At 41.4% G+C, this 22969-nt stretch overlaps 1 protein-coding gene across 6 annotated transcripts in view; it reads right to left on the bottom strand.

Annotated features, from left to right (window-relative positions):
• The window catches only part of ZNF536 (zinc finger protein 536), a 1021749-nt gene that overhangs the window by 428190 nt on the left and 570590 nt on the right, over nucleotides 1-22969 (bottom strand). The gene's annotated exons all lie outside the window — the stretch shown is intronic.

Below are 22969 nucleotides of genomic sequence, written 5' to 3'. Positions count from 1 at the left end.
ACTCAAAATTTTGGTAAATTAAATTTTAAGAAATCGATTCAAATTCATTTGTATCAGTAAACCTAAAAGTCTGTTTCAGCATAATCTTTACAATTAACATGACGCTCTCTATGTAACTCCTGCAACTCAATCTCCCTTTCCTCTTCTTTTCTGAGTTTATAGATTCTTTTCTTTTCTCTTAAATGTTTCTTTCTTTTATGTAACAAACAACCTATTTTAGTCAAAATAAAAATGAATACTATTATAATCAAAGGTGCCAGAATCTTGCCAAGAATTGAACTTCCGATATTATGAAACCAGTTTTTAATTGCTTGAAACCTTTTTGAAAGTTTCCCAGTAAAATCTTCTTCTTCTAAAGGAATTATTTCTGAATGCATTTGTGTAATATTCTTAATATACATTTCAATATTCTTACTTTCATCCGGTATATATGTACAGCAATGTTGGACATGTAAAATGCCACAGACTCCTCCCTCCTTTGCTAGGAGTATGTCTAAAGCAAGGCGATCTTGAATTACCATGGATCTAATTGCAATAACTTCAACATTCACTAATTGAAATCCATCAGCAGTGTCAGTTGATAATCTATCAACTATAGTGGACAATTTTCTGATTCTCCCTGCATTTAGGGTTATACCAACAAAAGGTATTACAGCTTGAAAAATATCTCCCAGAACTTCAGTAAAAGTTTCTCTTTTAGCTCTATTTACATAATTATGAATTTTAAATAATCCTTCTGAATCTCTGTCAACATGAAACACTTTAGGAAAAACAATTCCCACATAACAAGTTCCATACCAATGGTCTGGAAGGTTGTAGTAGGCTTTATCACCACAAACAAAATAAATTCCAGGAAAGATAGGATCTTTTCCACCTTTAAATCCCCAACCTCCCATTATCAGATAAGTATCTTCACAGTTGCTTGCACCTACAAAATAATTATCAAAAAGTGTGTTATCTCTTCTAATGCAAAGCTTTCCACTAACAGGCTTGTCTATGTGAATTGCAATATTTTCAAGCATTTTGCCATTTAATTTCTCATCCTCTTTTTGCCAGAAGGATGACTTAGTCTGCTTGACTAATTCATTTCTCTTATAAATTGCTCTTCTCTCCTCAACCATATTCAGAAATTTCTTTCCTTCAGCACTTAATTTACATGTTAGATTATTCTTATAAGCATACTCATAAGTGAGTTCGTTAGTAACAAGGAAATATTCTCTTAATTGTTTAGCTTTCTTATGCTTATTTAAAGCATTATCAATTTTAACATTAGCAAAAATCTCATCATAATTTGAATAGTAATATTCTAATCGACCAGTTTGATAAAATAAACTAGTTAATACACTACATGTAACAGCATAAGTGAGAGGAAGCATATTATATGTTACTCCCTCAGAAACAGAAGCAGGTAACTTAACACAGACGTAACAGTCCTTTGCATCCATTACCTTTACATATTCACTCAAAAGCTTTGTGAATGTATTGCTTGAAAAATCACCTATTGATTTATCTTGATGAATGTTAGGCTGATGATCGATTACTTTTGCAGATGCACTATGTTTAGTTTGGCTAGCCAGAGCTTTGCTTGTTATGTTAACTTTGTGTAATTCTCTATTCATTTCTAAAGGTATAATCACAGCTAGTACCAACCAGAGCAGAACTAAAATGAGCAGACACACCAGAGTCATCTTACAGCATCTTTTAAAAACAGAACATTTTGAAGTGCTCTCCTTAACGTAAGGCATTTTTAGGTTAGTTTTAGCCTCAAAAATAAAAATAAATTTTAAAATTTATATACACCCCCCTTTTAAAATATATTTTTCTCTTAAAACCTAAACAAGATTTCTTCGACCTTATGTCATACATAAGTTTTCTTCAACTAATCAGTTTTTCTTCGACCTTGTGTCAACTAACAGGATTTCTTCAGCCTTTTGCCAATTTAATAATTTCGTACTTCAATCATTGTCACTAATTTCTTGGATTTCGTTTTCTTCTTCACTACTATCATATATGTCAATAACGGGTGGAATTACTAAGTAAGTCCATTCAGGAGACTTGTATTTCTGGTTTGGTCTAATTATTCTCTTCCCTTTTCTCGATATTACTTCAATCTTTCTTCCAACTCCAATTTCTTTTCCTGGACTCTTTTGACTACTGATTTCTTCAACTTGTTCTATTGGCTTTTTAATCAATCTGACTCTCAATCTTCCACCAGGCCAGTAGTCTGCTTTTCTCACGTACTTCTTCTTTGGTTCAGAATTATTCGATTCTGACTTCCAAGTCCTTTTCTTTCCGTTTTCACTTCCACCTTCCACGTCACTTTCTTCAGTTTCGTAGTCTGAAATTTCAATTGACTCAGGAACTTCTCTATTCGGCAATTTCACTCCTTCAGGAACTTCACTTTGTCTTCCATCACTGGTACTCGGTAATTCGTTCTCTTCTTCTTCTTCAATTACCTCTAGCTTCCCAGATTTTGGATTTCTGTTCCTTACTTCAGAGCTTGTTCTCTGCCTTTCGATACTCTCCTGGTCTGAAACTTCCTTCGGTTCAGCTTCTTTGTCTTCAATATAGACAACTGAATCCTCAGTTATCTTTCCTTTTAACAGATTCTCTTCACCTTCAGAATCTATTTCAATTATTTCTAAGTCTTTTCTTGTCAAATTTCCATTCACTGACACAGTTTCCAGATGTCGACTTTCTTGTCGATCTTCAGAATCTGGAATTACTTCACCTTCTGTTCTGTCTTCTGCTTCAGAATCAGAGTCATCTGTGGTATCACTTTCAACATCAGAATTCTCAGGAGTTGGTATTGGAATAGTATGACTTGGATGAATCCAGCGCTTTAATCCTCTGCACTTTACAGCATTAGTAGTGATTAATATTACCTGCCTAGGTTTCTGCCATCTAGGAGATAGACAATTCCTCCTCCGATGTACTTTCGTTCTGACCCAGTCTCCAGGTCTCAGATCATGTGTCAAAACTTTGTCATTTGATTGAGCTTCAGTTCCCACCTGATTAGACACAGAAGTTACCATATCAGATAACCTTTTACAGTAATCCAAAATCGCACTGTCATTTATGCTCAACAATTTACCTACAGGTACAAAAGCTTGTCTCATAACTCTTCCCATTAAAATTTCATGAGGACTCAAACCTGTCTTTTTATCTGGTGTACTTCTTAATGACATCAAAACAAGTGGAAGAGCATCAGTCCACTTAACTCCTGTTTCTAGACACATTTTTCCAATTCTGTTTTTGATAGTTCCATTTATTTGTTCAACTACACCTGATGCCTCTGGTCGGTATGCACAGTGTATTTTCTGCTCAATGCTCATAGCTTCACAAATTAACTTCAACAATTTGTTATCAAAATGGCTTCCTCCATCACTCTCAATAGTGACTGGAAAACCGTACCTTGGGATGATTTCTCTGAGCATTAGTTTTGCTACTGTAATTGAATCACAATGTCGTGTAGGGAAAGCCTCTACCCATCTTGAGAATAAGCATACAATTACAAGTACATATTTCAAACAGTTGTGTAAGGGCATTTCAATGAAATCTATTTGTAACCTGGTAAAGGGACCACCCTCTCGACCAATTATTCCTGTCCCCACCACTGATTTTCTGTTTGGATTCATTTGTTGGCATGACAAACACCTTTGACAAAAAGATTCTGCAATGGTTCTAAATTTTGTATTGAACCATGTTTCTCTAAAAAGTCTGACCATAGAATCTCTCCCTAAATGTGCAGGACCATGATATAATCTGGCCATGTCAGAAATCAAACAATTTGGTAAAACTACTCTGCCATCTTTGTAAACCCACACTCCATCTTCATCACGTGGTCTACAATCTGATCTTAACCATAGGTCTTTTTCTTCATCTTCTGCTTCGTTTTGTAAATCTCTAATCTCATTCCATGTTTCTACAACAGTTGTTAGCATTAATGAATTTGAATCAGTTTCTGTACTTCTATTCCGATTGTAAGAATAATTTTTCCTTGCGCAGTACTTTGCTGTTTCGTCTGCGAAGGCATTTCCTTTGGAAATATAATCAGTTCCTCTAGTGTGCGCTGCACACTTGACTATAGCAATTTCTTTTGGCAATTGTATTGCTTCAATTAATCTTCTAATGAAAACTGCATTTTTAATTGGTGATCCTGTTGATGTCATGTATCCTTTCTGTGACCAGAGTTGTCCATAATCATGCACAACTCCGTATCCATACTGACTATCAGTAATGATGGTAACTCTTATATCTTTTGATATTTCACATGCACGAATTAAAGCAATCAATTCAGCCACTTGTGCTGAACGAACTCCTTCAAGACATGATGCTTCTTCAACATCTTCGACTGTACAAACTGAGTATGAAGCTTTCAAGACACCACCTTCGGATCTTAAGCATGAGCCATCTACAAAGTAGACAAAATCCGATTCAGGCAAAGGTCTGTCTTTGATGTCTTTTCTGGGTTTAGTGCAGAATTCCATGACATCTAAACATTCGTGTTCAGTTTCGATGTCATCAACAATTTCAGAATCAGGCAGTAATGTAGAAGGATTCAGATTCAAACATCTTGAAATCGAAACATTATCTGCTCCCAGTATGATTTTCTCATACTTTGTCAATCTGCTACTTGTTAAATGTTGAGTCTTACCTCTTGTCAGTAATATTTCAACTGAATGAGGCACAAAAACTTTCACAGGAAATCCCATAATGATTCCTTCACTTTGTTCTAGGCTAATACTTGTAGCTGCAACTGCTTTCAAACAACCTGGTAATGCTTTTGCAATTGGATCAAGAACTGCAGAGAAGTATGCAATAGGTTTCTTTAAATTTCCATGTCTCTGAATTAACACAGATAATGCACATCCTTCTCTCTCACTGCAATACAGTTCAAAATCTTTCTCATAATTTGGCATACCCAAAGCAGGAGCTTGGCATAAGCTCTTTTTCAGGTTCTCAAAAGATTCCATCTCAACATCATTGAGAATAATTGGATCCTTTACATCTGATTTTGTCAATCTTTGTAGTGGTTTCGCAATTACTGAAAATCCACTTATCCATTGTCGACAGTAACCTACCATTCCTAGGAACATTCTGACCTGTCTTTGTGTTCTTGGCGGTAACATTGCTTGAATCATTTTTATTCTCTCTATTGTTACTTGTCTTTTTCCCTTTGCAATTCTGTGACCAAGATATTTCACTTCTTGTTTGCAAAACTGTAGTTTTGCTGGGGACACTTTATGTCCTTCTTCTGCAAGGCGATTTAACAGAATTATTGTGTCTGTTACACAATTTTCTCTTGTCTTTGCAGCTATTAACAAATCATCAATATACTGCACTAGTGTAGACCTACCTGGTAAGTCTAAATCTTCTAATGATCTTTTTAACAGTTCGTTAAAGATTGAAGGACTTTCTGTATAGCCCTGGGGGATTCTTGTCCATCCAAGGGTCTTACCTTGGAATCTGAAAGCAAAGATTTCATAACTGTCTGGGTGTAAAGGAACAGTAAAGAATGCATTGCAAAGGTCAATGACTGTGTACCATTCAGCATCATATGGAATCTGAAATAGAATTACTGCTGGATTTGGAACCACAGGACAACATGGAATAACAATTTGATTAACCTTTCTCAAATCTTGTACGATCCTAAATGTTCCGTTAGCCTTTTTAACTCCCATAATTGGTGAATTACAAGAGCTACTCTTCATTTCCTCTAATACACCTTGCTTGATTAATTTTTCAATTACAGGTGTAATACCTTCAATTGTCTCTGTCTTCATTTTATACTGTGGAGTGTTTGGAAATTCTATTCCCTGCTTCAATGCAATTTTAACAGGATCTACGTTTTTCATCAGACCCATCTCATTCCCAGTAAAATCCCATATTTCAGATTTCACTGTTTCCTTTAGCTCTTCAGGTAAATCTTTTTCTTCAAATGCAGGAAACAATTTTGTTTCTTCTGCTTCCATCATCATCATTGTCATTCTATACAAACCATCTTCCTCCATTGTTTGTAATTCAACTCCTTCAGGAGAACAATATATTCTGCAATTCATTTTACATAGGATGTCTCTACCTAATAGATTTACTGGACTACTATTACAAACCACAAATCTGTGTTTGTCTTTGTAATTTCCAATTTCAACTGGTACTGGATCAGTTAAGTCTGTTTTAATTTGCTGATTACTTACTCCGACAACTTGGATGGTATCCCCAGAGAGAGGTAGGTTTTCAATTTCTACTGATCTAACAGTAGAACGGGTAGCACCAGTGTCCACTAGAAAAGTGATGTCTACATCATTAACTTTCCCGTTTACATAAGGACCGGACTGGTCAACCTCAAGAGTGGCTCCAACAACACACTCTTCCTCCTCTCTCGGGCACCGTCAGCAATAATCATCAGAATCACTGTCTTGGCTTTCTGTTAATAAAAACTGTTGTGAAGCATTTTGCATTTGAACCTTTTGCTGCTTTTGCTGGTTTTGTGGTTTTATTACCTGTTCACATCCCTGAAATCCCACGTTTGGATTATATTTTTGAACTCCCCCACAATTCGGAAAAGGTGGTTGTGGCAATTGGTCTTGACGATTATTCACCTGTTGTTGTTGCTGTTGTTGTAACTGTCGCTGAATATTAAATTCATTTAACCCCTGTTGCATCTGTAGCTGTTGCTGCACGTTAACACCATTCTGCATCTGTGGATTCAATAAGGGATTCTTTAAGTTTCTAGGAGGATGAGGACACTCGTCCCTCCAATGTCCAATTTCGCCACAATTAAAACAAGGTAATCTTTGTTTCAGCTCTTCTATCTTTGGGCTAAATTTCTTTTGGAAATTATTACCTTTAAACTTTCCTTGTATCTGGTTCGTATTTCCAGTTTGAACAAAATTAGTGTTCTTATTTCCCATGCTGGCAATCTGTTGCTCAGCCACCTTTACCTGTGCCCACATGGCTTTCTCCTTCAGCTTCTTCTGTTTTACTTCTAATTCATCGCTACAATATTTTGCTTTTCTCAGAATATCATCTATAGATAGTGCTTGCCATCCGACAATACTAGTTCTGATCATTTCTCCAATTTCAGGTTTTAATCCATAAACAAATCTATAGATAAAATGACTCATGTCTTTTTCATCTAATTTTTCATAACCACTGTATTGTTTAAAGATTAACAGTAGTCTTTCATAAAAAGAATGAACTGATTCTTTTGTTTCCTGCTCTGTTCTTTCTATTTTAACCCAATCAACTTCTTTGGGTGGAATTTTGTTTTTCATCCAAACAATTACTTTCTCATAAAAATCCATTACAAGTGGATTTGGGGCACCTGTTTCTTTAATTCGCTCAGGTTCTGCTTTTGGCCAACTAATAGATACTTTGCATTCTGTCCAAAGATCAGATGGAACAACAATGTCAAAAAATCCATCCAAATCAATCCACAGAACTTTTGACACTTTGATAAATCTATCGACTTGCCTGTACCACTCAACAGGTTTCTCTCTTAATTTAGGAAAATCATTTGTGAATAACAGAATGTCTTGTCTTGACCATGGGACATGAACATATCCTCCACCTGCAACTTCTCTCATTGGAAATTGTTTTGACATTCTTTCTAATCTTTCATCTTCCTTCCTTTTGGTCCATTTCACTCTCCATTTGTTCAGTTCTCCTAGCTTTTTGATATAGACAATCAAATCTTTAATGTGAACTATTCTTCCCATTGAGTTCAAACTCTCAATGTCACTTTCTGAGAAATCTAATCTGTAATGCTTTGCAAAATTCTTTTGTTTACTTACATCGATTTCAAGTTCTGCAGCTAAATCCTCTAATTGATCATATTTATTTTTCGTTTTCCACTGAATACTTTTGCAAATGAATAATAGTTCATCATCCCGATAGTAATTTAAACTATCTGGGCCAATTGTTCCAATTATTAATTCTTCTATATTCGCTTTTAATTTGGCCACATCAAGTTTTGGTGTGGTTACCCTAACTTCAGGACTTCCTACATCTGACATAGCACCCATTGGTGTTTTTGGAGATAAATCCTCATTAAAGGTTAAATCAGGCATTCTCGATCTAGAAGTGTTTAATTCAGTCAAGTCTGAATAAAATTTTTCAGCAGGCTTTTGAATTTCTGTATTTAAAGGAATAGTTAATCCAGTTTTGTTTGTATTTCTTTGATCAAATACAGGCTGAACAGGACCTATTGTTACTGGAACTGTGACAGCTTCCATGCTTTTTGTCATTCTTTTAATTAATTCTTCTTTAGACCTTAAATATTCATTATAATCATCATCCTCAACATTTCTTGTCTCTCTTGCATAATCTTTTGGAGGTTCCCTTGCTCTTGGTGTCATTGAAAAATGTCTACCCTCATTTCGAGCATTCTCGAATTCTGGTCTTCTAGGAGTTTCAGTGATTTCACAATTATTTGGATAAAGTTTAGGAGCTTCACTAATTGGAGGTGCACTCGGTGAAGTTTCAGTAGAAACCACCGGAGTAGACCATGATCTAGGAGGTCTCAAAGGCTGATTAGGCTGTTTATTTCTAGCAGTTGTATATATTTCTTCCATAATTGCATCCTCAGATTCACTTTCCATAGATTTTCCTGTAGGAGAACCCATTACCATTTCATGAATTAAATACAATCCTTCACTCATGTTTCCCTGTCTCCACATTCGCAATCTATCTTCATGAGTTTCTCTTTTCCATGATGGATTTTTAGAAGGTCTTTTAATTCCACTAGCTTCTCTTTGTAACTGATACATCTCATCTTCCCACTCAACTAAAGCTTCAAATTGAGTTGGTCTCGGTTTTGGAACAAGAGCATTCATTTTCTCTCGTAAGTTTCTTAAAACCCTTACATTAAATGAACCATCATCAGGCCAAGCCAAAACACCATCGTTTTTAGTATAGCGTTTCCAACTGTCGAACCATAAGACAGTATGATATCCGTATTCACCTTCCATGTACGCTGCAGGTGTTTTATACTTATGAAGTAGTTTACCACCTCGCGTTTCGATTTTCTTGTCGGGTGAAAATAAATTCTTAAATTTCTGAAATAATGTTGTCTTTTTCTCAACATGTTTAAAATGATAACTCATTTTCAAAAGTTAAATTTAATTCACAAAATCGTTCGTAAAATATTTCCGGGATGTTCCGCAAAACAACCAATCCGTGCGCGAAACACACCAACAAACCAATGGCAGTTGAGCTACGTCAGTTTCCTGCTCAACCAATAAATTTGGAGAATTTCCCAACAACCAATCTGCTCACAGGCCGTCAGAGACTCAAGAGCCAATCAGAATACAGTTTGTGACGTAGGTCACCCAATCCCAGCGCGGCTCTGTGACGTACACAGCAGCTGCGGTTTCTCGCTTCTCACTCCTGGCGCTTACCCCTCCTTCACAAAATCTTTTCACAGCGCCATTTTAAGAACACTTTTCAGTGTAAATTAATTCTTAACAATGACTTATAAAGACAACATCTGTTCGTTTCACTAATTAGGATAGTTTACATACATTCAAGTATCCACACTTCGGAATAGACGGCGCTATTCACACTAAGGATAATATTCAATTGTCAGTAGAGTAACCTTACCCCACCCTTCTAACACGTATAATTATGAACTCGCTTTGCTCTGAACCCACCGCGAAGTGAAAGTTCTAAGAGTTCCACTTGAACATAAAATACAATTCAAACTCACACTTTTACACGGAAAATTTCCCTAAATTCAAACACACATGAAATCCGTACAGGACTCTCACCTGTTTATAGAAATCATGCACCGTTAGTAAAATAACGACGTTATCCGTACAGGGCTCTCACCTGGTTATAGATATGAAACATGTACCCGTACAGGACTCTAACCTGTTTATAGATAATCATGTACCGACGTTAATTTTACCCTTCACTCAAGCTCGGATATAACTAATACTCTCATTACAGTGAGTTTTATGGAAGGCGCTTTGTCCCTATTCTCATGCTGCTCTAATTTCTTAGAAAATCCTCACTATACAAGATTCAGACCTAGCCCTAAAACTGTGCTGCTCGGCGACAACACTATGGTACACGGCGATACCTCTTGTGATACTCGGCGATATCACTACAAACTGAACAGATGGCTTGCGTGACTAATTTCTCGCCACACAATCTATACCGGTATAGCTTACAGATAGGCACGAAAAACGAACTTAACAAGTGTTAAAACATTGATCCTATTTGCATACCATGACGCAATCCTTAGCAACCAACATGTTACCTTGGTTACCCCTTAGCAACCATCAATTTCTGCTACCAGAGAATTGATCCAGCGGGCTATAGAAAATATATCATAAACTACGCTACCCAACTTCATAACCTATAAACAAAATTCTATACTAAATATGGACCCATTTATAAACCTGATATATTTTGGGCCTACTGAATCAGGTGGTCAGAATAAATCTATATACACATTATCTACACACTATATACATATTTATACATTTACAGAAAGAATATTGTCATTAGAATAAAACCCAACCATTTAAACGACCACTATAGGCGACGTGATCTAGCTAAAGGTAACCTATACTTCTAAATAATCAAGACCAGCTTGTTTGTCAAAAGTAAGATTTTATTTTCTAAATTATGGTATATATGTTGTAAGTTTTATAAATGAAATTTATATGCAATAAAGCAAGCATGATGGTAAGGAAATTAAGAAAAATATAATTTAAGCAATTGAATCAGTTTAAAGAAATTATATAAAGTTTAGCATTTCTAAAACCTATTTCCCTAACTGAGCTAAATAGACAGAAATTAAAGTAAAGATTTTTGAGGATTCTTACGTGCTCCACGCAAAGTCCAGCAGCACATCACCCTCATCGGAAAGTCAGAAAGCAGCAGCCAGCCCAACCCTAAGGGCATGACTTTTTATACCTTTCTACGCTAACTAAACTAGCAAAGGAAAGTTTTCAGAATTACTCGACGTCCCATTGGCTGAGAGTGACAAGTGACATGTCACCCGTTTCTTAAAAAGTTCCACAAAATCATGTCTTACAAAGACCATTGTCTCTTCCACGTGAAGCCAGAGGCTTCCTGCGATTGCAACTTTGTATTAAGTCATCCTCGCAGCTTCCATAGTCTTTCAGCACGACTTCCGCGGATGCCAAGTTAAGGACTGACAAAAAGTTCACTTTCGACCTTGGTCATGTCCGACAGAATGATGTCAGCTCATCAGTCTTTGCTTTGTGAATGCAGCTTCAATAAACGTTTTAATTCAGAATGGGCGTCTCGTGACTTTCTGCAGAATTATGGATCAGCTCTTATTGTGCGGCTCAATTAGCTAGGCCCAAAAGCAGGCAACTTATGTTTTCTAGTATAAAACAAACACAAGAAAAGTATTAATGTAAGAAATAATGTAGATTCTGTATCCACCCCATGTTTTACTAATTAATTAACCCACTCGATTAATCAAAATGTTACCTAGTCATTGCAAACAAATAAAGCAGCGTTTATATTTACCAGTCTCCGTTTATCTATGAGACCCATATGCACCTAGAATAGTAGAAATGACATCACACAGATAAGGAAAAGCAAAACAAGCACATGCTTAATTTAAGTTTGCAGCAGTTAGTAATGACAAAAACGAAAACAATAAATTATTTTATTATTTAGCACGAACAAAAAGATGCAACAAATATGCACGTTTATGAGCACACATGTTAGTCCCCCCACGTGTAAAGTTTAATCTAAGTTGTATTAGCACGACATATCACAAATCATTAATATTTTTATTCATGTTATGGAAATGTGACTTTGCGAGTTTAAACAAAATTTTGTTTTCTATCTCGCTCCATCAGAGCTTACACAGAATAGGTGGAGTGAGAAGGGCTAGCCAATTCTTCTTGGTGACAAAGGTGGGAAGGGGGTAAATGTGATAACCTTCATCAGAGGAGTCAAGTTAGTTAAGTTTAGAGGAGTGCAGACACTGCTCCCTGGAAACCAATGTGATGTGTTATAAAGCTGGAAAGTGGAATGGTGAAATATCTTGGCAATTCTGAAGAAATTATTAATTTCACTGTTGGAATGTTTTGTATTGAACTGTGCTAACTAGAGGTAAATAATAGACAAGTGAACAAAGAGTATTTTTATAAACCAGCTCGTATTTTTAAACAAAGATTGGTGTAGCGTCATTTTTGAGTGGAATTGTTTGATGTTACTGCTGGGTTGTACGCAATCTTTACACATGTGCCTCACTTAGAGATTGTCTTACCCTAGGCCAGGCTACCCTAGGTGACCTGACAACATTAGGTTCCAACATATTGGTGTCTAGCGGTGGGATGGTGACTGTGGTTGCGACTACTCTGAAGTAACTAAGTGTAATCCACTAACCTACACCTGGAGTTTTCTCCTGACGGCCTTCCTAATTTTTACTTTTGCTTTTTCCAAATTTATTCCTGGTGGTGGGGTGGAGGTAGCTTCAGGTTGCCCTTGCAACTCTATCCTTTTTGTGTGCTTGACTTTGAATTGCCTTTAGCAAAATGGAATTTGCACTGGAAAAACTGGACACTTATTCAGTGGCCCAGCTAAAAGACTTCTGTCAACAAATGGGAGTGTTCTTTAAGCGTGGTGCCAAGAAGGGGGAACTCCAGACCAGTTTGAGGGCTTGGGTAGAAGCGCGCAGAGAAGAGAAGGAGGAGGATGAGGAGACAGACCGGGGCACGGTCATAGGGGTAGAGGGATTGTTCCATCCAGAGGTGGGAAACCTGCTCCCCGAACCAATGACCTCCTCTAGGAGTGGCAGTAGTGTCTCCGGGGGAAGCTTGACCAAAGCGGAGCTCACAGACAGGAGGGAAAAAAGGAAGCTGAAGTGGGAGTTGGCCAGGTTAGAACAGGGGAAGGAGGAACAGAGGATGGCTCATGAGCTTAGACTAAAAGAGCTAGAACTCAAGGCTCTACAGTTAGGACTCGCCAACTCTCCAAATGGTGGCAGCGAAACCAGAGAACCAACCAGGGAGTCCAGACCCTACCTGCCTAAGGATATAATTGCCAGCTATAGTCAGGGGGATGACATAGCCAAGTGGCTGGCTGCCTTTGAGGTCTCCTTAAGAGCCCATGGGATCCAGGAGAAACACTGGGGGGGTGGGTTGTATAAGTATATGCCTCCTACTGGTCGGGATACCTTGTTAGCCTTGGAACCGGAGGAGCAGACCAACTACCCCACCATGAAGCTAGCACTGATCAGGAAGTTTGGGCTAACCCCAGAAAGGTATCGCCAGAAGTTCAGGGGGAGCCACAAGTTAAGCACCCAGAACTGGGTGGACTTTCTAGATTATGCAAGGAAGGCATTGGAGGGCTGGGTACAGGGCAGTGAGGTGAAGGATTATGAGGGGTTGTATGATCTTTTTTGAAAGAGCATCTACTCGAGAAATGTTTTCCCAAACTGCGCCAATACCTGGTGGACAGCAAGCTGACTAACCCCCGGAAGCTTGCAGAGGAGGTGGACATCTGGGCGAGTACCCGGGTGTCCTTAAAGGGGACTGGAGGGGATTCCCAAAAGGCCAGACAGGGCGCCCCTCAGAAGAAGGAGGGGGGAGATAAAAAGTGGGAGTTCTCTAAAGGTCCCCAAAACAGTTTCCAGGGAAAGGGAACAGGTTTCACCCCTAAGGCTAACCCGCCCAGAAACCCTCATCCTGGCCAAAGCCAGCAGCCAAGGGTTGTCCACTGTTTCGAATGTGGTGGTGTTGGACATTATAAGGGAGATGTCAGATGCCCAAAGAGACCACCCCCTCCCACCGGAGGAAAAGCCCCGGGAGTAGCTAGTGTAGCGCTTGAGGAGGAGTTGCCCTTAGATAAGGGGGGTGAGTGGGCGGGTGTCACCTAAGTGTCCCTGGGAGAACGGGAGATGGTTCCTAAGATCCAGGTGCCCCCAAATACTGCTAAGTATGGCCAATGGATCACCATCAATGGCCAGAGAGGGGAGGCTCTGAGAGATACAGGAGCCAGTATGACTATGGTGAGAAGTCAACTGGTGTCTCCAGAGCAGGTGGTTCCCAATGTACTCCACCCCGCCGCGATGGCTGACGGCAGAATGGGCCACCATCCCGTGGCTGAGGTTCCCTTTGAGTGGGAAGGGGTTGCAGGTTCACTTCGAGTTGCCGTAAGCCCTGCCGTGCCAGTTGATTGTCTGCTGGGGAATGATATGGAGCACAATGCTTGGAGAGAGGTGGAATACCGGACGCATTCTGCGATGCTGGGTACACCTGACTGGGCCTGTGTAAGCACAAGGTCTGCGACTGCCCGGAGAGGGAGTTCGCCTGGGTTGGAGCCTGGAACAATGGCCCAACCCGCTGCCAAAAAGGGACAGACCCGAAGACAGGAGAAGCCTGCTTCGGCTTCCACACCCCATGTGACAGATCGGCCGCCTGCGGTGGTGGACCAGGAGTCCGTGGAGGGGGAAGTAGTTTCTCTGGAGGACCTGCCCATCCCTGCTGAGTGGCATGTAGAGGGAGGGCCTACCAGAGAGGAGTTCTGTAAGGGCCAGAAGGAGTGCCCTACCCTTGAGGGACTGAGGCGACAGGCTGAAGCCCAGGCAGCAGGGGACGTTGCGGGACACTACCACATTTACTGGGAGGATGGACTCCTCTACAGTGAACCCAAGGTACCCTTACCTGGTTCATCAAGGGCCTTGGTAGTCCCGCAATGGTACCGAGCCTTTCTGCTGGAATTGGCTCATGCAATACCCTTGGCAGGACGCTTAGGTCAGGACAAGACCTTTGCTCGGCTTGTCCCCCACTTTTACTGGCCTCAGATGAAAGTGGCGTCCAACACCTACTGTCGGACATGTGTATCCTGCCAGGCCAGTGGGAAAACAGGGGTGAAGCTGAAAGCTCCCCTGGAACCACTTCCAGTCGTTAGCACCCCCTTTGAAAGGGTGGGCATCGACATTGTAGGGCCATTGGATCCACCAACAACAGCTGGTCACAGGTTTATCCTGGTTCAGGTGGATCATGCCACACGGTACCCAGAGGCATTTCCTCTGAGGACTGTCACTGCACCTGTGGTGGCTAAGGCTCTAATGGGGATCTTTACCCGAGTGTGTTTCCCCAAAGAAGTTGTGTCTGACAGGGGGACCAACTTTATGTCAGCGTATTTGCGGGCAATGTGGAAGGAGTGTGGAGTGACCTACCGGTTCACCACTCCTTATCACCCCCAGTCAAATGGACTGGTGGAGAGGTTCAACAAGACCTTGAAGGGCATGATCAGAAGTCTGCCTGAAAGCCTGCGGAGGAAATGGGACGTCCTCCTACCCTGTTTGCTATTTTCCTACAGGGAAGTGCCACAGAAGGGAGTGGGCTTCAGCCCCTTTAAACTTCTGTATGGACACCCTGTACGCGGTCCTCTCAGCCTGGTGAAGGATGGATGGGAAAAGTCTCCCAGGAAACCCCCCCAGGATGTGGTAAGCTACATGCTGGCCTTCAGGAGCCAAATGGCGAAGTTGTGGAAGCAAGCTTCTGACAACTTGGAGGCCAGCCAGGCAGTAATGAAGGAGTGGTATGACCACAACGCTCACCAGGTGGAATTGGAGCCTGGCCAGACAGTGTGGGTGATGGAGCCTGGAGAGCTAAGTGCCCTCCAGGATCGCTAGACAGGCCCCTTTGAGGTGTTGGAGAAGAAGGGTAAGGCCACATACCTGGTGGACCTTAAGACCCCACGACAGCCCCTACGGGTGCTTCATGCCAACCGACTCAAACCCCACCATGAGAGGCCCGAAGTCATCTTAATGATGGTGACTGATGGGGAAGAGGAAGCGGAAAGCGAAACTCTCCCAGACTTGTTCTCGTCTCAAGAAAAGGATGGGTCAGTGGAGGGAGTGATTCTCTCTCCAACCCTAACTCCTGAACAGCGGGAGGACTGTCACCAGATACTGGAGCAGTATTCTACGCTGTTCACCCTTGTCCCGGGAAGGACTCATCTGTGTACCCATGATGTGGACACAGGGGACAGCCCACCAGTGAAGTCAAAGACCTACCGGCTGTCCGACAAGGTGAAGGCTAGCATCCATGGTGAGGTTGCCAAGATGCTGGAGCTAGGAGTTATAGAACCTTCCAACAGCCCCTGGTCCAGTCCGGTGGTTCTAGTGCCAAAAGCCGCTCCACCAGGCACCACTCCAGAACTGAGGTTCTGTGTGGATTACCGGGGACTGAACTCAGTTACAAAAACTGATGCTCATCCGATCCCTAGGGCGGATGAATTAATTGACCGGCTGGGAGCTGCCCAATATCTAAGTACCTTTGACCTCACTTCAGGGTACTGGCAGATCTCCCTGACAGATGGAGCAAAGAAAAGGTCAGACTTCTCCACACCTGAGGGACACTTCCAATTTTGTGTGATGCCCTATGGGCTCAAAAATTCCCCTGCCTCTTTTCAGCGGCTGGTGAATCAGGTCCTCTCCGGAATGGAGGGTTTCTCCGCTGCTTATCTGGATGACATTGCTGTCTTCAGTAGCAGTTGGAAGGACCATTTGCAACATTTGCAAGCAGTTCTCCAGGCCCTGAAACAAGCTGGATTGACAATCAAGGCCAGCAAATGTCAGATTGGGCAGGGGTCGGTTGTGTACCTTGGACACTTGGTGGGTAGGGGGACAGTGCAGCCCCTGCAGGCAAAGATTGAGGCAATCATGGCCTGGGAACCCCCCAAGACGCAGACTGAGGTCCGAGCTTTCCTGGGCCTCACAGGCTACTACCGTCGCTTTGTGAAGGGGTATGGCACTATTGTAGCGCCTCTCACAGAGCTCACCTCAAAGAAACAACCTCGACGGGTAGTTTGGACAGAGGCTTGTCAGCAGGCCTTTGAAAAACTGAAGCAGGCAATGTGTGCAGCACCGGTCCTGAGGGCCCCAGACTTCTCCAAGGAGTTCATTGTCCAGACAGATGCATCAGAACATGGCATTGGGGCAGTGTTATCGCAACTGAATGAAGAGGGCCTGGATCAGCCTGTAGTTTTCCTCTCCAGGAGACTGCTTCCCTGGGAACAGAAGTGGAGTGCCATTGAGAGGGAAGCTTTCGCGGTGGTGTGGGCTCTGAAGAAGCTGCGGACATACCTGTTTGGCTCGCACTTCCTGGTTCAGACTGACCACCGACCCCTTCGTTGGCTGATGCAGATGAAGGGGGAGAATCCCAAGTTGCTGAGATGGTCCATCTCCCTATAGGGAATGGACTTCCGGGTGGAACATCGGCCTGGAGTGGACCACGCCAATGCAGACGGTCTCTCTAGGTATTTCCGCCTTAGTGATGAGGACTCCCAAGGGGTTGGGTAGTTCTCCCCACTTTCAGCTGGGGGGGACGCGTGTTAGACCTGTCTGGCCTTTTGCGTAGTTCCTCCAATTTATTATTTATTTTGTCCCCTTTTCGCCCCTCATGCCTTTGTGTTTTTTTTTATGTCCACTAGGTTTTTATGGTGTTGGCCTGGGGGATAGGTGCTCTTTTGCCCTCCTAATTTTTCATCTCAGGCCTAGGTGCCTTTCCTGACAGGAATTCACCCAGGTTTACAAAATGGTGGTTTTCAACTGACACAACTGTCACACCTGGGATTTGTCCCATAGGATAGAGTAGGGCATTCCAGAACCTTCTGGTCCCTTCTGGACCTCTGAGGGTCAGCCTATATAAGGCGGAATGCTGGACAGCCATTTTGTCTTGACAGAGAGGAACAGCTAGAGTAAAGGCTGAGGTCTGGAAGGGGTAGGGTCCTCACAGGGTGGACTGCTTCACGGGGGTTGCCTCCTGACTGGGATCACCACCCCCCATTCCTGTTGACCTAACCGTGTTAGTCCCGTCCTGCTGACCCTGGACAGAGAGAGAGTTGCCTCAAGATAGGTGAAGGGGTTAATTCCAGTTAACTGTGGAGCTGCGGCGATCCCTGCTGTGAGAACGGAACTGAGTGCCCCCCTTTCACCAGCTCCTGTCCAGAAGGGAGGGTTAGTGGGTTCCTGATGAGGATAGAGGTTGGGGACTCAAACGTGAGAGAATTAATCTCTAAACCCCTTCCCTTGGGTGCTGAAGCAGGCTACTGCCCTCGTGACACTGAGGCCCCCTTACCGGTGACTGATCGTGCAGCCGGTGAATCACCCTCTCCACTCGCGAGAAAGAGGGGAGGTGTGTCGGGGTTCTGGTGGCTACGTTGTGTTCGCTGATTCCGCCGTGAGTGGGACCCCTGGGGCATCAACAGCGTAGTTGTGGCAGCGCCACTTTCCTGAGGAAAAAGGGGGCTGGCGGTGCAGAAGCCGGGCGCCATTGCGCATGCCCCAAGCAGATTCAGTCCTTGCTGACAGGAGGGGCCTAGGATCGAGCAGGCCCGTGGTAGAGCCACTGCCAGCGTCAGGCGGGCGGAGCAGGCGCTGTACCTGGTCCGCTAGTCCCCCGGACATGCGCGGTAGTGCCTCCGCGGGGGAAACATCGAAGACAGTCTAAAGGGTGATCCCCGAGGAAGCGGGCGGGAGGCGAGCTTCAGCTCTTCTCCGCTTGTGTGCCCTTTCTCCCTGCATAAGCTCCAACAAGGAGGAGCGGTCTTGAGCGGGAGAGGAGGGACGAGGGCCGTGTCAAGTGCCTGGAAAGACTGGTTCCTTCCTCCCCTGACGAACGGAGACACAGGCCTGGTGGGCCCAATACAAAGGAAGTAAGGAGAGAATGAGAGGGGGAAGTTGGAGGCCATAGTTTTCCTTACGGAGGAGCAGAGACTTCTGGTCAGCCACACAAGGATTAGACTAACACGGGGCAAAGCCTGTTACGATTCTTACAAAAAGTATATTAGAACTAATATTAAATGCTGACTGTTTACCTTTGATGAATAACCCCCCCACCCCCTTTGAGATAGTTCTAGAGAAGAGCTAATACAGAATAGGTGGAGTGAGAAGGGCTAGCCAATTCTTCTTGGTGACAAAGGTGGGAAGGGGGTAAATGTGATAACCTTTATCAGAGGAGTCAATTTAGTTAAGTTTAGTGGAGTGCAGACACTGCTCCCTGGAAACCAATGTGATGTGTTATAAAGCTGGAAAGTGGAATGGTGAAATATCTTGGCAATTCTGAAGAAATTATTAATTTCACTGTTGGAATGTTTTGTACTGAACTGTGCTAACTAGAGGTAAATAATAGACAAGTGAACAAAGAGTATTTTTATAAACCAGCTCGTATTTTTACACAAAGATTGGTGTAGCGTCATTTTTGAGTGGAATTGTTTGATGTTACTGCTGGGTTGTACGCAATCTTTACACATGTGCCTCACTTAGATATTGTCTTACCCTAGGCCAGGCTACCCTAGGTGACCTGACAACATTAGGTTCCAACAGTATTCCTCCATTCAAATATTCGAAGGGCAATTCTTTTTGGATCTATTTTCGCTACTGTACACTAAAGCAATTCTTTGACTTCCCTTGATTTGTAGCATATGAGATCTGTAAATTAAGGACCTGATTTAGAGTTTGCCAAACAGGTCCCACATCACAAATGGGACTGATATCCAGCTTACCTAATCACAAGTGCATTACATCCTATGGCACTTCCAATAAGGCAGATGGGATATCCTTCACATGTGTGATGAAGTAACCCATCTGCTAGCCCTACATCAGGCCCCAGTTCATCCTATGCTTTATTGATCATATTTATATTGATAGATTCCACATAAATAATACAAAAGCAAGATGACATGCATTGGAGCTTGGTGAGTGAGTGTCATGTGAACTCTATTTTTTGATTGACTGAATACTTAAGGCAACAAAAATAAATATCTCTGTGATGTGTATATTTCATTATATTGCTGAGGTCATATTTCTTTAAAGTTGAGACTCAAAGTTCCACCCAAAAACCACCAATCTCCATATCTTACAATAATAGCAAATGGTTTGAAAATGTTACGGTTGTATGTGTGAACTACTCAATGCATTTTCTTCCAGTAATGTAAACAATTTTGGTCAAAGGAAATCATAATCCTCTGCATAACCTCTAACACAGTTCCATATGAAGACAATATATTAGTAGAGAAAGCTGCATTGTGCACAATATGCTTTAGCAATATTGCTTTATTTATTTTTCTTTTGACAAAAAGTACCTGTGTAGCAATCTAACCAACATGGCCGAACAGCATTCAAAACCAGTGACAATTTCAAAAGTACACAGCGCACCATAGAATTATTGAAAGCACCATAGGTATGGCAATATATTTGGATATTATGCCTGGTATTGGAATTTTGGGGACATGTGTATGAGTCTTTATATGACCATTGTTTGGGTTATGTTACCTCTTTTTTCAATATATGCTTGCATTTATTTCTCAGACCGATAAGGTTTTGTGGGTCTGTATGTGCAATATAAATATGTGATAACCAGTCATCAATCAGGTAAGTGAAGCTTCAAGTTCACACACACAGCATGCAAGTGGGTGGAACAGATTTAGATAATTGTGAGTGAGGGCAAATGATTTGTAACTTGTGGACATGGAAAGAGAAAACAAATACCCTTTAAACAGAATGTATGTTTTATAGTTCAGGGAGTAGTGACAATTTTCGTTTGAACTGGAAGGCAAAGTAACACTATTCTTTGTGAATGTTTAGTTATAAGGACAAATAATGTCTACCTTCAACTAATCCCCACCGGGTCAAAAGTCATGAAGGCTGTGGGCTTCCTTCTCCCACTACTACACATGGCAGGTTTATTTCTCCTTCTATTTAAAAGGGCATGGTATCTCTTTGTGTAACTTTGCAGTAACAGATCTGGCATCATTAATAAGGTCTCCTGTTAGTCTTTCAACCTAGAAGGTTTCCCTCCCACCTACACTACGGTGCAAACACCAATTGATAAATGTACATAAAATCACATTCTTCAATAACTAGTATAGATTATGAGCAAATAACATAGTGAATAACAGTGAAAATGTATAATTGCCAACTTAAAATGCTATACCAATGCATGCAGAAAGGAATTAATGTAAGGATTCGAATGAATTGTGTGAGCCAGCCTAATACGCCAAATTGTTATAACAGTTCAAAAACATTTTAAAACACTTTTTGAATTTTAAGTCTCGACTCTTCATCTAATCATCCGGTAATTCTCTAATTTAGTACATCATTTCCTAAAGCCCGAATGAAATAAGCATTTTATTGGACGGGTCCATGACTAGGTGGCAGTTGTTGCCCATCTCCGAGCCAGTGAACTGGCAGATTTATTGTCCTGTGAAATAGAGCTGCAACTGTTACATGAGTCAGCAAGTTTATAGACAGAAGGGGGTTGGAGGACTTTTAAGCAGGAAAGGGTATTTGAGCACAAATTGCCAGAGGGCTACTAGGACTCTGTTTTAGCCGTTTATTTCCTTCTGAATGTATCTATGTTAAACATAGATGTTTAGTTAGGTGGCTCGTTATTCAGGCTCTGTAAGGCTTATAAAACAAGACAGGCAAAGGCAAGCGGCCTGACTTTCAAGCGCTAATGCATTCAAACTCATGCAAACTGTTGCATGTGTTAATTCACAAAACAGCACCTGTTCTTGAAGCACCTTAAAGAGTTTCCAGCTTGATAGATGTATTGTAATTCAATAGTAAGTTTAGCCAACTTGATACAGTTCAAAGGGTTATTATATCATGACATAGCATATTCTGCCAATTATAAATCAGTTTGAACTGTATCAATATGGGTCACAGTCAGCCATATCTTCAAATCTCAGAGACCCTACTCTATAACACTAAAGGTAACTTGTTGGTTTATACATGGAGCAAGGAGCTCACCATCTTTCAGGTAATGTATAATCTCATCAGGAAAGATGTTCTCAATGGAATTGGAAAAATGGAGAATTTCTTATCATGCAAAACTTGCTTGTATCACAAGATTTTTCTAGATATCCATCTTGAGTGAAACACGATTGCTTGAAGAGTCTACTACAAACGGGCAATACTGCACGCTAATTCTAGATAACCTTTTTAATTCAAGCACACATTCTTTAATATTCTTTGCTATAGAGTAAGGCACAAGTACTTGGTGTACCCTATGTGTATAAGTCCTACTAGCAACCCCAATTAAAACAAATACCACTGACCTCTCAATTTCAGGATACAACAGAATTGTGAATAAAGCATTCACGCTAGAACATCTCTTTTTTTAAAGTGGAACGGAGGAGTGAAAAACAAATCGACTATGATTTTCTGCATGGTAGACCCTAGAGAGGACATGGTTTCAACACACAAATTTCCATATGCACTTTAGCTGGCTGATGACTCTTGGTTTCTCACATAAAGATATAAATGCAGCAATGCTGAGTTACGATGGTGATAGTCATTATCGAATGAGTAAGTGCATCTCTTGTATGTTCTGGAAGAGGCTGCACTAGTAACTATAAATATTAGTGTATTTACACTAATATTTATAGTTACTAGTGCATTTTTTCTGTATATCAGGCAGCTCTACAAATTTCCAAAGCTGCATGTAGCTTAAAAAGATGTAAATGCTAAATGTGCATTTCAGAGATGCACACATTCTATAGGGTAATTGTGGAAAAATCTTGTAATTCCAAGGAAATATGATGATACAAATGTTTAAGCCCTATGGACATCAAGTGACAACAACAACTTAATTTATGTCAGTGTTCTTCCTAATTTAAAAGAAAGTGCACCATTGGCTATACATTGAACAATCAATATAAAGTCATATGAAAATAACTATCACTGTAAGGATTTTTTAGAAAACGAGAAGAAGGGCCAGATGTACTAAGAATTGATTCACAAAAAGTGGTTGCATATCGACTTATAGGTCCGTTGCCAAAATTCCCATTCAGATAGGGTCACACCCCAGCCTTCCTCATGAATATTAATAGGTAGGTGACATATTGTGATGCACTCTGATTGGAGGCCATCTCTGGCCTTCTAGAGACAGCATACCAATATATCTGTGATCTGCTCTAAAGAAATTAATGTGTTTTTATAATTCAGCCCCTCCTCATT

This window comes from Lissotriton helveticus, chromosome 12 (genome assembly GCF_964261635.1).
Source record: "Lissotriton helveticus chromosome 12, aLisHel1.1, whole genome shotgun sequence".
Taxonomy (NCBI): Eukaryota; Metazoa; Chordata; class Amphibia; order Caudata; family Salamandridae; genus Lissotriton; species Lissotriton helveticus.
Note: the sequence above shows the minus strand (reverse complement) of the source record. Positions and strands in the feature narration are given on the sequence as shown.